This window comes from Borostomias antarcticus (assembly GCF_949987555.1).
Source record: "Borostomias antarcticus genome assembly, chromosome: 17".
Taxonomy (NCBI): Eukaryota; Metazoa; Chordata; class Actinopteri; order Stomiiformes; family Stomiidae; genus Borostomias; species Borostomias antarcticus.
The window spans coordinates 17,940,056-17,953,122 of record NC_140250.1 but is presented as its reverse complement, the minus strand read 5'-3'; positions in this window follow the sequence as shown (position 1 = coordinate 17,953,122).

Here is a 13,067-nt window from a genome sequence, read left to right as displayed (position 1 = left end):
GATGTCAAGGGCTTAAATAATTAAACGTGGTCCTTGGTCCCAATGTAACTTAAACTTTGTATTCCACCCAGGGTAAAAAGACCCTAAGAACCTCTGTGCAAACATGACAAATGGACTCTATGATGTCTACTGTTGTGGATAATACATTTACAGTCTGCTGGCCTCCCCTTTAACAAAAAAAACCAACAAAAAAAGAAAGATAAGCTCAAATAGATGGGGGATACTAGTCCCGGCGGGTCTTTGATGGAAATTGGCTTTGGCGTGTATTTCAGAGACGCGCCGCGGGATCGCTACTCTGGGGATGCATCGTTTTCACACATGCTCTCTCGCCGTGGATGTGAACACACACCTCTCTCCCGCTGTCCCCGTGAACGTGCTCACAGGCCTGGGAAAGGCAGAGCCGTCTGGGAGACGCTGCTAGCTGCTCTGAAGCATTACGGCATGCTGTAGCAGAGACGTCTCGCTTTTTTGTATGTCCTCGCGCAAACATCGGACGATTGTAGCTGTACGTCAAATGAAGTATGGAAAGGCAATCTCCGTGCCGAGTTGGAATTATGTCCTGCAAAGGGGCAAGTTGTGAAATAGAATACAAGTGGGTTAGCAAGGTAGAGGTGGGTGTGAACGTGCTGTGCATGTAATCCATGCAACCAGGGTTCAAGGCCAATGCTTCCCAGGGTGGACATCACCCAAGTACAATGTTTTCTGTTCCACTAATCCCAACACCAACCCAGACTGTTGCATGCTTAACCCTAACTCTAACCAGCCAGAGGTGCATGCTGCATGATCCCCTTACCCAAATCCTAAATGTAACCATGGCCCTTACCCTAACCCTAACTGTTATGATGAATTTAAACCAATAATAAATAAATAAAAGTTGCATAAGAGAACTACTATCTAGCAGCCCCCCCACCCCCCCGCCGTAATGTGGGGGAGCCACATTACGAGAGTTGAACTTGTGAAGAACCCACTTGATATAACAAACGGTTTTACGATCACTAAATAGTCATATTTTGTTGTCAAAATCCATGTTCTGTGGAGTGTGAACAGCTCTGACTCTTTGAACCCTTTTTTTTCTCTCTGCTTAGTGATTGCAGGTGTACATTCACAGAAGCATATCTTTTTCAAATATTTTCAGATTTCAATGTATGAGACATCATTTGAAAGCTCACAATCTGTACTTCATCTTTAAAAACTGAAAAATGACCTTGCCCTACTTGGGAAGAAATCAGCAGCGGCTGTCACCTTTAACCCCCATCTTCCCAGGTGACATACAGTAATAATTATTCATGTGTACTGTCTAAATGAAGGCATATTGACATAGGGTCAAGCATTCCAGGAAGTATTTTATTTTATCCTGTTGATAATATGAAATCCGGTGTCCTGTTTTGGAAAGGAATAGTAAAATAGGTTTTTCATTATTGACAACATTTAATCAAGCACCCTGGGGAATTTTTTGTCTACTTCATTAACAAACTGTACTGTCAGTCTAACGCTGATTTGGGATCAGTCCAGCTAGGAAAGAATTCAATTTAAGGGAGTTCCTCTGTTTTTCTACAGCCTCACAGTTGAGATTCTACCCGTTTGTGGTGTCTAAGCTTACAGCTTACCCTCAGGATTTTCCAGTGTCAAATATTATCGCCCCATGCCACTGGCATGTCCGGAATCCCTGTGTGGGCGCGCCCCTGGCTGGGTTCTCTGTAGGCTGTCACTGTGTCATACTAATTAAATGTGTGCTCACTGAAATAAACGAACAGATTGGGTTTCACAGAGGAAAGGTCTACTGGACCTGCCTCTTGGAATACCTCCTCCGCTCGCATGGGAGGTGACAACTTCCCCAAATCCACCCCAAAAGTTCAAAGCCAGAGCATGACACACACGCACACACACACACACACACACACACACACACACACACACACACACACACACACACACACACACACACACACAGTTTTCCTCTTCTGTCCGGGAACCACGGTCTCCACCAGCTGTCTTGGAGTGTCTAAGGGCAGAGTGAAATACAAGCACATCCAACAAACATTAGACAAAAGAGCACTCCCTTCTACTTTCTCCTGGGAAGGCACTTGATAACTTTGATGAGAGTATAAGCCATAACACACCCTCTTAATGAGCTGGTCCGGTCCAGCTCCCCTTTGCACAGATGCTGTGAGTGTGTGTGTGAGTGTGTGTGAGTGTGTGTGAGTGTGTGTGTGTGTGTGTGTGTGAGTGCGTGTCTATGTGTATGTGCGTGTGTGTGCGGGCGTGCGCCTGTGTGTTTGACCTCTTATTTGTGGACGCTGCTTCCGCCCATCAGCACAGCAACTGATTCTCAACACCAGGAGTTGTGATTCAAACAGTATCATACGCCTGAACACAAACAGGAGCCAAACACGAAGGAGCTGATCCGTGTTCCTATGGGGTCGCCTCCGGGGCGCTTTGGTTTGACTGCTGCGATGGGAACAAATGATAGCCCACAGCAGCTTCTCCCAAATTAAAACTAGCATTTCTAATCAATTGACTGAGGCTTGGTCTAAAATAAAAGCCTTGTTTCTGGAATGGGCTTCAGTCAGGCTGAATTTTATGAAGCTTTTCTTCATTTATCCCTCATTATAGTGTTAACCTAAGTGAAACCAGATTTATTAAAACAATATAACTTCCTTCGGTCCTGCCGTCTAGTTTCTGAGACACCTGTCATCATACAAACGGTAAAAAATCAATACAGTTCTATACCCTACAGGAATGGTGTCTACTTTACGAATGGCTCAATTTTCTGGAGTGACACTCCAATGTTCAGCTCTTTCATCTGAGGAATCGCAGCGACTGCACTGCGTCAAAAGCTAGCCACAACGAGTTCCATGTGTGTCGGCGTATCATGACAGCACATGAATCGTTGGGGTGGACGCGCCTCTTTGAAGTTGACGGTTGGAGGAGGGCGAGTCGCATCAGAAGAGGAAGAGGCTGATCCAAAACACAACTCTGTAAGCCCTAGATCCTCTGTTAGAGCTACTTAGCGAAAATGTCCAGAAGCTTTATTGATCAAGATCATCTTTCAGTATGCCTTGTTCTAAAATCCGTAAAAGGCACAATTGAATACACTCATTCTGATTAACCCTGGCTATCTCATCTCCAGAGAAGAAAGGGGTTAAGTTCTCCTCCTACCTGCCTGGAACTTGGGGGAGGTACGTTAATCCAGTGTGCTTCTGTCTTGGAGAAATGCCCAAACTTACCAGAACAAGAACACGAAGACATCTTCAGCCTCACACGAGGACAGTACACTGCCAAAAAGCACAGAATAAAGGCATAGAAAAAGAAAAGGAAATGACCATGATCTCTCCACCAGAACATGCATCTATACCCAAAGGAACCAAGTTCTTTGCCTGGGAAATTAATGTATCCCAAAACGAATTGGCTGTTGTTTTGAAGTGAGCTCTGTTATTTTTGGTTGATTGGTTCATGGTAGCCCAATGAACCTCAAAATCTTGTAGAATACAAACAGACACAATTGGATGGGACAGCTGCCATGAGGTCGGCCAAGTTTAATTCTCAGCATTTGATGGTGAACTGCTTTCAGAAAACTCTCCAACATATGGATTTGCGATGCCATTAAAGCGCACGCCACATGATTTGCATCGTGCGAAGGCCTATGCCTTGTCCGTTTGTGGAGAACTGCTGGTTAGCAGACCCTGATTGATCTGCAGATGATAAATTAGCTGACTCAGAAGACGTGTGGTGCATGGAGAACCTCAGACACCCACAGAGAAAAGATAGCCTAACTCGGCTTGGATGTATTCCTTTTGTTTGGTTAGTGTAATATTCTTTTCCCCGATGGATACATATTTCCAGACCAGGCCTTCCAATACAGCCACCTCTCCGCAATCAAATCCCAAACCACATCCTCATCTAGAGCTCTACGGACGAGGCACTTTGACCCAGTGGCAAAGCCACAGTCATAGGCTCGAGGCCTGGGCATGGAAGCCATTGCATGATTTACTCTACTCTCTGTCTTCCACCCTTTAAGCTGTGAAAAGGGCTGTCTCCTAAGTGAGGATGAATGGTTTGGGTAGAAGGGGGAGAGAGGGCAGGCCCGCATGGTCTTCTCAATATGTCTTCCTTGTTCATGGAGAACAGGCGAGTGCCCCGCGCCGGTAATCATCCCCGTGACATGGCTAAGAGGTTTCAGGTGTGTGTGAAGGGTAAGGAGCGGAGGTCAAGTGGAAAGGCAGTGCTCTTTGGAGACGCAGCTGCGACGCAGGGATTGGGATTGCCACCACGGTATCTGAATGGAGGGCTTCAGAGCGCTAGTTTACCGTTACCATTGTGTAAATCCAGACTGGTTAGTAATTTAATCAATGGTCTGGTCCCACCTCAATGTATGGCCTTTTCCATATGATTTATCTTCTATATACAAATTATTCCAATTTTTTTTTTTTTTTTAAGTGTGAGAGGTAGTAGCAAGGTTCAGACTTATTTCTAAAGTATCTGATGGGATTCCAATGGGTTCATGCATCAATTGATGGTATCAATAGCTGTGCCAGTTTAATTTAGTTTCAGTGATCAAAATAAGATGTATTTTATTATTGATGTCCATGTGTGAACATAAGTTCGTAAAAAAAAAAGTTCAAATTAATATTCTGAAGTAGGGATGTGCACGATTAACTGGCTAGTCGAGTACCCAATGGGAGACCTGCCAAAAGGGAGCAAGTACATGCGTTGTCTGTCATCCTAGCTGCGGTCACGAAATATTTTGCAGGTACTGTAACAGGTTTCTTGGACGTAATTAAATTAGGCTACATCCAGAATCTGTCCTCAATCTGCCACACGTTGGCACCTCTCCCACACAAACATTATCTGACCTTAAACTGTAGCTCGCACACATCTTGGCAGATACATATCGGTTTGTAGATTTACTTCCCGGACGGATTTTCTAAACTTAGCCTATCACAATCAACACATAACATAAAATAAGGGAAATATGGGAAATTATGATCCATCCCAAATTCAAATACAACAAAACACTTCTTTGTTTTGGGAATAGGCTTGTTCAGGAATAATTATAGATGTTCTCTTCAATCATTCTTCACATGTAGATATGGGAACATATAAAATGGGAGAGGATTGTTTTTTTTAAGATGATCCATGTGCTCCAGTACTCACCTATTGAAGTGATCATTTCGTTAACAAAAATATTGATGAAAAACATGCATTAACATCCTTTTACTACTACTTCAATGAATCAAACCTTTATTTAGCCAGAGGAAGCCAATTGAGACCCGGGTCTCATTCACAATTGTGCCCTGGTTACAACAATAATACAATACGAACAATACATGAGAAAATAAAACAGCAAACAATAATCACATCCATTACAGTACAAGTGTTCGAATTTAGTTGAAAGAAACACAAGCAGGTATTTCATTTATATTAATTAATTGTTTAAATTTTCCTATTGAAACCAGGGTATGTAGTTTGATGGTATTTTGCAAATTATTCAATGCGCTAGGAGCATAGTATTTAAAAACAGTTTTCCCTAGTTCCGTCCTGACTTGAGGAACCTTAAGTAACAACCAGTCTTGGGACCTCGTCTGATAATTTCCAGATCCACAATTAATGAGGGATGTTAAGTAACTAGGAAGTTTTTGTAAGATCGCTTTGTAAATAAATAAAAGTACGTGCTGAGCTCTCCTAGTGGATAGGGCTGACCACCCCACAGACTGATACAGATTACAATGGTGTGTTCTAGAATGATTACCCGTTATAAAACGCAGAGCTGAGTGGTAGACTGTGTCAAGCTGTTTTAAAATTGTAGAGCTTGCATGCATATAGATGATATCACCATAATCAAGTACTGACATAAAAGTTGATTGTACTAACAGCTTCCTGCTATCCCGTGAGAAGTTTGATTTGTTTCTATATAGGAATCCGAGTATTATTCTTATTCCCAAAAGCTTCGTTAGTTCATTAACATGCACTTTAAAAGACAATTTCTCATCAATAAAAATCCCCAGGTACTTGTAGGAGGTTACTCTCTCAATAATAGAGCCATCTAGGGTGCAGATTGAAAGGTTACTGTCCTTCCTGGAGCATGATCTTGAGAATGCTACATATTTAGTTTTAGCAGCATTTAAAATGAGTTTAAGCTCCAAGAGTGAGCACTGAAAATAATCAAAGGCTATTTGCAGACTGAGCACTGCTTTGTCCATTGATGGTGCAATTGCGTAAAGCACAGTGTCATCCGCATAATAGTGGACCTTGCATCCATTTTTAGGGGAGACACTATTATTAATATACAGGGTAAAGAGTACAGGACCCAGTTTTGAACCCTGTGGCACTCCTTTAGTAACTACTTTAATCAAGACACCTTGTCTATTCGGGCATTTGTTATTACCATTGCCAGCTAGCTAATAGTTCATTTATCCTGGGAACAAGTAACATTATTGCCAGGGATGGTCCGACTTGCATAGAGAATGAATGATTTAGTTTGTCGCAGTGGCGGACCATATTATAGTTCTTTATATCCAGCGCACAAGGGTGTGAGGAGACCGGTAATCCTTTACGTGAAGGATGGAGCGATCTGTACATGCCGGTCTAATCTTACTTCAGTTAGCTAACATACACCAAGAGCATGCAACTGGCCTCTCTGAGTTTTCTTTGACTAAATCTAGACTAAAATTTCAGTTTCCATCAACGACACCTAGACTAAAACTAAGAAGGATAAAATGACTTAAATGTGACTAAAACTAATATGCATTTGTGTCTAAATACTGTACCTTAGTATTTAGTACTAAATCTAAAATAGCTACCAAAATGAATACTGACCTATTCGATGCAGTGTTGGTCCATATTTGAGAGCACCAGTCCTCATCTCTATAACAGGTTTTAGCGTGTGGACTCTCTCGAGTGGAGATATTTTATGCGGTCTACATTTAATTATTAACAGTTCGGGCTTACTACCAGTCCTACCCTAGGCTAACAGTCTTGCAATTCACCTCACCGAGAAGCCTGCATGAACAATTGGGTGAAATTGAAAGTGTTCTACTGCCTCGAGGTTGTGGTGGTGCAGCTAATACTGCTGCCAGCAGCATCAAGCATGAAAAATTACATAAGAGACATCTGTAAGTAGGAACATGTGTATACTTGAGTTTAACCCAGCAGAGACATTTTGAAGGGAGGGTGCAAATCCCAGGTCTTACCAATACAGTGCTGCTTAATTTTTACAGACAACTAAATATTTCTGAAGTCTGCTTGGTTTACAAAGGAGGCCACAAGAAAGTTCTGTCATAAGAATAGCTGCTCCATATACAGTAACCAGGATAGATTGATGAATCTGTTCCCATACGGTTGGTTGTAAAACAAACTAATAAGCATTAAAAGCAATGTTGAAACTTGAAAGTGCTAGCTACTGTGTGTCAATGAGTATTTTGCATTCTATTCCAATCCTTTTCAGACCAACCTGAATTAATTCTTGTCAGCACCATAGCACAATATAACGAGTTTTGATATTAAGGACAGATATCAACAGCATCTCAGGCTCATTTAAAAAGCTGGACTGTTTTCTATTGACGTTCGTCCACAGGCTCAACATTTTTTTTTTTAAAGATGGAAACGCCAAGAACAAGGGGCTTACTTATTGCCATGGCAACATGCACTTTTTCCAGACAGTCACATCTCTTTGAGTTGTCTTGGGCACATCCAGTTCATTCCTATGGTTGTCATTAACCTCATTCACAAAGGCAATGGCTGGGACTTTCTGTATAGGACAACTTGGCCCATATCAGTGACTCATTGGGGACCAAATCGGACACACATTCACATTTTGCCTTGAAAACCTAATTAGCTGTTCTGTGGTGTCTGGAGACATTCACTTCTCAAAGTTTTTATCGCCAGTCCAATGGACAGGGGACCATTCAGCTCCAAATGAACTCTCTCTCATCTCAATGGAGGTTTACATTAAAGTAAATGTCAGGAAAGAGATTTCACTAGGACACATTGAACCCTTAAAAGCATAGTTGTAAATCAAATATACATTTGCTCCATCAATGTAAAATGTTTAGTTGTGTGAACACATGTTATAGCCTAGTTTTGTTGACCAAACACATTATTCTTTGTTGTCATAACATTTAAAGGCAGCGAGGTAACTTGAGCTTAAGGTACACAATGCATGTAAAGAGAGAGGTATTTAGCAGTGGGGCCATTTGCAGAAGCCATTGATTCATGTCAGCATTGGACACCTTGATCATTTTCATTAGTGGAAACACTAGATTTGCAAAACAAAATGCAATGTCAACCAATGCTTTAAACTTTGGATTGTTGGCGCCTCTTATCAAAACAGTTTTGACACCTGTCACTTCACGTGTCCATTGGAAAATGGAGGCCCATGACATAGTGCCTCTGTCACTTCTGGTGCATCACTGTTTCCACTGTTGAATTACCCAAAACAAGATGAGACTTAACATCACGCAGTATTTTACCAACAAGCATGCCCTGTTGCCATGGCAGATTCAAATACTACAAATGGAAACGCACTCTTGCCTTATTAATTACAAGGAATGCACTCTCCTAGCACCTCTCCAAAGGAGTGCTGAAAAGTATGCAGTCAAGAAGCCACAAGGCATGTGGACTGTTTGTTCTTCCCTTGCCTTACACACTAGTGTACCTATACGCTTCGGTTTCGGGGGCCGAAGTCAAGCTATCTGCACTGACTTGTTTGAGTTGGAGAGCCACGCAGAGCGGAGGCAGAGCCATTTTAAAAGGAAGGGGATGTGTAAAAATGGGATGTGTTTGTATGGAGAAGACAGGGCTTTGGGTTTTGGGGAAAAGGCTTTGAACACTTCAGTTAGCAAGGGTCTGGCATAGGTTGTGGGAGAGGAATTTAAAATAACCTTATAAGCTCTTTCTTTCCTTCTCTCTTCCTCTCTGTCACTCTCTCTTTCACACACACACACACACACACACACACACACACACACACACACACACACACACACACACACACACACACACACACACACACACACACACACACACACAAGCAGAGGGCCTCCAAGGGCACTGGGCTCAGTATTTTGAGTTTGACATCCACATGTAAAGATGGGCGGTACAGTAGGCATGTATGCGTAATACTGGTTATGGTAATTGACCTATAGGCACAAGCCAACTTCATGCACAGAAAAGGAATAGCAGATGTTGGAGTGGGAGATACTGTATATGTATGAGTTAAAAGAGGAATCTACCCTCAGAGAGTCTACCAATTACGTAACCAATTGAGCTCTTCCTTGCATTGGTGAATTTTGTCTTTAAAAGCAGTGCTACCCCCCCACCCCTAAAAAATAAAATAATAATTTTCTTAAGTTGGACTTAAATTTATGGGAGTTAAACCATGAAAAAAGACAAACGCACACACACACACACACACACACACACACACACACACACTATACTCAAATCAGGTTCCAGGAATTCAAAGCCTGTGGTTATTTCCAGTCTATTGTCTGATTGTCTGGCGATATATCGGGTGTCGGATACACTGAGTCTGTACATCAAACCATTGATTGGCTTAATAGGAAAAGTAGCAGTGTGGGCTTCCTTAATGAACTTCAGCTACTGTACATCTACTGTAACTCCATTATGAAATTTTAATGGAATGCATTAGACCTGCTTTGTTCATCCTGGAAGTACCATTGTGGATATCAGTGCCAGTTAGCATGTCAGGTTTGCACATTAATACAGTTAGACAAGACTTTTCAGAAAATGTATGCTGTTTGGTTTGTTGAGAGAATTCCATTGACTCCTGTGGTCCAAGTTCTCTATCTGGAGGAAATTAATCAATATCCTAACCTATTGGATTACATTGATTCTGGATTATTCCCGGAATCAATGACACACAAGGACATACTGGGTACTGTAAGTTTTCACAGTTATATCATTCTTTGTGGCTGAATTTGTTTTCAAATTGTTGATCCTTGAGGGTATCATAAATAATGGAGTGTTTTGGACGGGCAATACCTCAGGCGCCACTCGAACTGGTGACACAGCGCTGAGGCTTGGAAATGACGCTGGTTGGTCTTCTCTGGTCGGTCTGGGTTTAGTCTGTTAAGTGTACGCTGGTTAGGCCTGTGGTAGCCGCCGCAGTGGGAAAGCGAGAGGTCTTGGTGAGCGTTTGGCTGAGTCAAGCTCTGGTGCCCGGGGAGGCGGATAGGACGGGGAGCAGGCCGAGGCACAGGTGTGGCCTATTAGTCTCCATCTGGACGCTATAATCGGTACCCATGAGCCCAGCAGGGGCGGGGCAGGCCAAGCCCAAACACACAGAACCCAAATTAGCTTTACGATGTAATATCGTGGCCCCCTCATGTGGCCGTGACACCAATTAAGGTTCAAAGAATGTTTGCCTCTCGTCTGTTCCCCTCTGCTCTCTCACCCTCGTCAACAGGTCTGATATTCAGCAGCGCTTGTTGGAGTCGCTCTTTTGGGGGCTTATATTCGAGTGAGAGGATGTTTTGGTAAAACTACGGGTCAGTTTGTGAAGACATATAGATCTTTTATCATTATCTCTACCGTCTCATTGGTAGGGACACATGTAGAGGCTCAGTTATCTCCTGAGTTCTTTAGACTGTAGATGGTAATAAAATGCTGCCTTCTTGAGTTGACTTGCAGGTTCCCACTCCCTAATGTTTCTCCTCCACACACAAGCATAAATCCAGCCTGTATGCACCCAGCATAGACTAATAGGGACCACATTCATTTTCTTTCCTTTTCATCAGTATTTACACAAAATACCGTCACGCCACTTCGTTTTGCTTTAGTGTTTTTGTTGTTTACAGTCTTAATAAGCAGTGTTCTTGCACACGAAGCCAACTACTATTAATCAACTGACAAAAATGTTCAGGTCGGATTAAGCTGGAGATTCTCACAACATCAGAAAAACTATTACTGCCTGCTATGCCAATTATATTTAGAACTATCATTTAAGTTCTTGAGTGATGCGGGCACATTTTTTTGACTGTTTATGAATTTAAACAGCACACAAACATGTAAATGGTGTCTGATGATGACAATCCAACCCTTTGTTCTTTGGGACTTTCTCATGCTAGGCTGCACCCGCTTTCACACCCCGAGTCTCAGAATAAGAACCATTCCATTGAAACACACCTATTCCAGGTGATTGCGTTTAAGTTATTACAGCAGTCTAGACAGTAAGAACAGGGGAGCTCTTGTGAAAACTCTTTGCACTTGACTGAAGTATTTGTGTCTTTAGAGCTAAGGCTTTGTCTGTCTTAGGATGAGGCAAATTGAACACATTTGTCATCTTTGAGCGTTTTGAGATGTAAAGGAGCAGTGGATTGCTTCTGATCTCGAGGTCTGCTGATAGAAACTCTACACCTCCAAAAAAGTGGAGGGATACGCTTATGACCAGCAAGTAATGAATTCAGTTCAACCGGGAAAAATGTTTTAGTATTCCGACCCTCACTTATGCAAACCCAGAAAAAGGTTTTCATTCCAATGTGACTGCACGATTTGCCCGACATTTCTCAGGAGGGTTTTTCTCTACACAAAAACCATGACTTAAATACTAGAAGCATATAAATGCATTATCAAGTGAATTCATTTCTCAATTAGCGTGATTCTAACTTCATTAAGTTTAGTCATTCAACTCGAGTGGTATGGGTTACAATACGAAAAAGCATTAGTTAAACAATAAGGGTTGCACTTGGCTGGTTTCAAATCCCATGGATTACATGCCAGTGCCATTGTGAGGCTCCCACCCAGTAACGCGGCAGACCTACTGTAGCACTAGGGTATGCCGGCAGCCTTTTAGAGCAGAAAACCTTCAACATATGAATGATGTTATAGCAAACTGAAATAATAGTTTGTGACATGTTTTAAATGAATGGATGGATGGATGGATGGATGGATGGATGGATGGATGGATGGATGGATGGATGGATGGATGGATGGATGGATGGAAATGCCAGTTATTAAGATAAACGTTTAATATGAACGAAATATCCATATGCAATGGGACAGGTACATAAAATACTATATATATATATATATATATATATATATATATATAAACCTTTAAGTGTTTGTCAAAATGCACAGCCACAGTAATGGTGCTACAGTAGCTGAGAAGCACTGTGATCATGGGAATGCCGCACTGTGGGGTGGACACGTGATGCTCCGTCATTGAGACCTAAAGGCTTGATGAAAAATCTGAACTTGTTGAATCTGCTGTTGATGCATGTGTGATTGTAATCGATCGTGATGCGCAATGATTGAGACCTGCTTAATCCGCTGTTGATGGATGTGTGCTTGATATTTTAAAGGGATTAATCCCTCAATCTGCAATTTGATTACAATACGATGAGTGCCAATCTTGAATGCTGTGTAAGGGGAATGTGAATGATGTACTGTAAAAGTACATTATAACAGGAAAATCACTGTTCAATCGATGTGAACAGGTGACTGAGATATAACCAAAATGGCTGCCATTATGGCTGTGACCTTATGTTTGCAACTGACAGCGATGGAATACTAGAACAGCATTGTTGCCCTTTTATTGTTCAAAATTTGAAGTGTTATGTGATGTACTATGTATTATGTATGTATGTACTGTATTATGACTGTCATTTCTTATTGAAGTGGCTAATGAAAATGAAACATAGCTCATTAAAAATGCATTGCTCTGCACATAAGTGCCTTTGCCATTCAGAACTGTCTGGCAAGACTGTTGTTTTTCCCTAGACCTTCGACAGAAAAAAAAGCTTTCATGTATGCCACACCTTGTTAAATTCACCAGAACCTAAGTCTTTTAAGCGCAGACTTTGACTCAACAGAACATCTAATTTATGGGAGCAGTAGTGCTCCGAGCGTGAGCCCATGTTGGGCGAGTGTGTGTGTGTGTGTGTGTGTGTGCGTGTGTGTGTGTGAGGAATGGTGTGGGGGGTGTGACAGCATGAGGGTCCACTGCCAGTCAGTAACAGCAGTGTGCATGTGTCACACACGCACACTGTCAGAGAGCCATATGCACACACACACACACACACACACACACACACACACTAATGTTG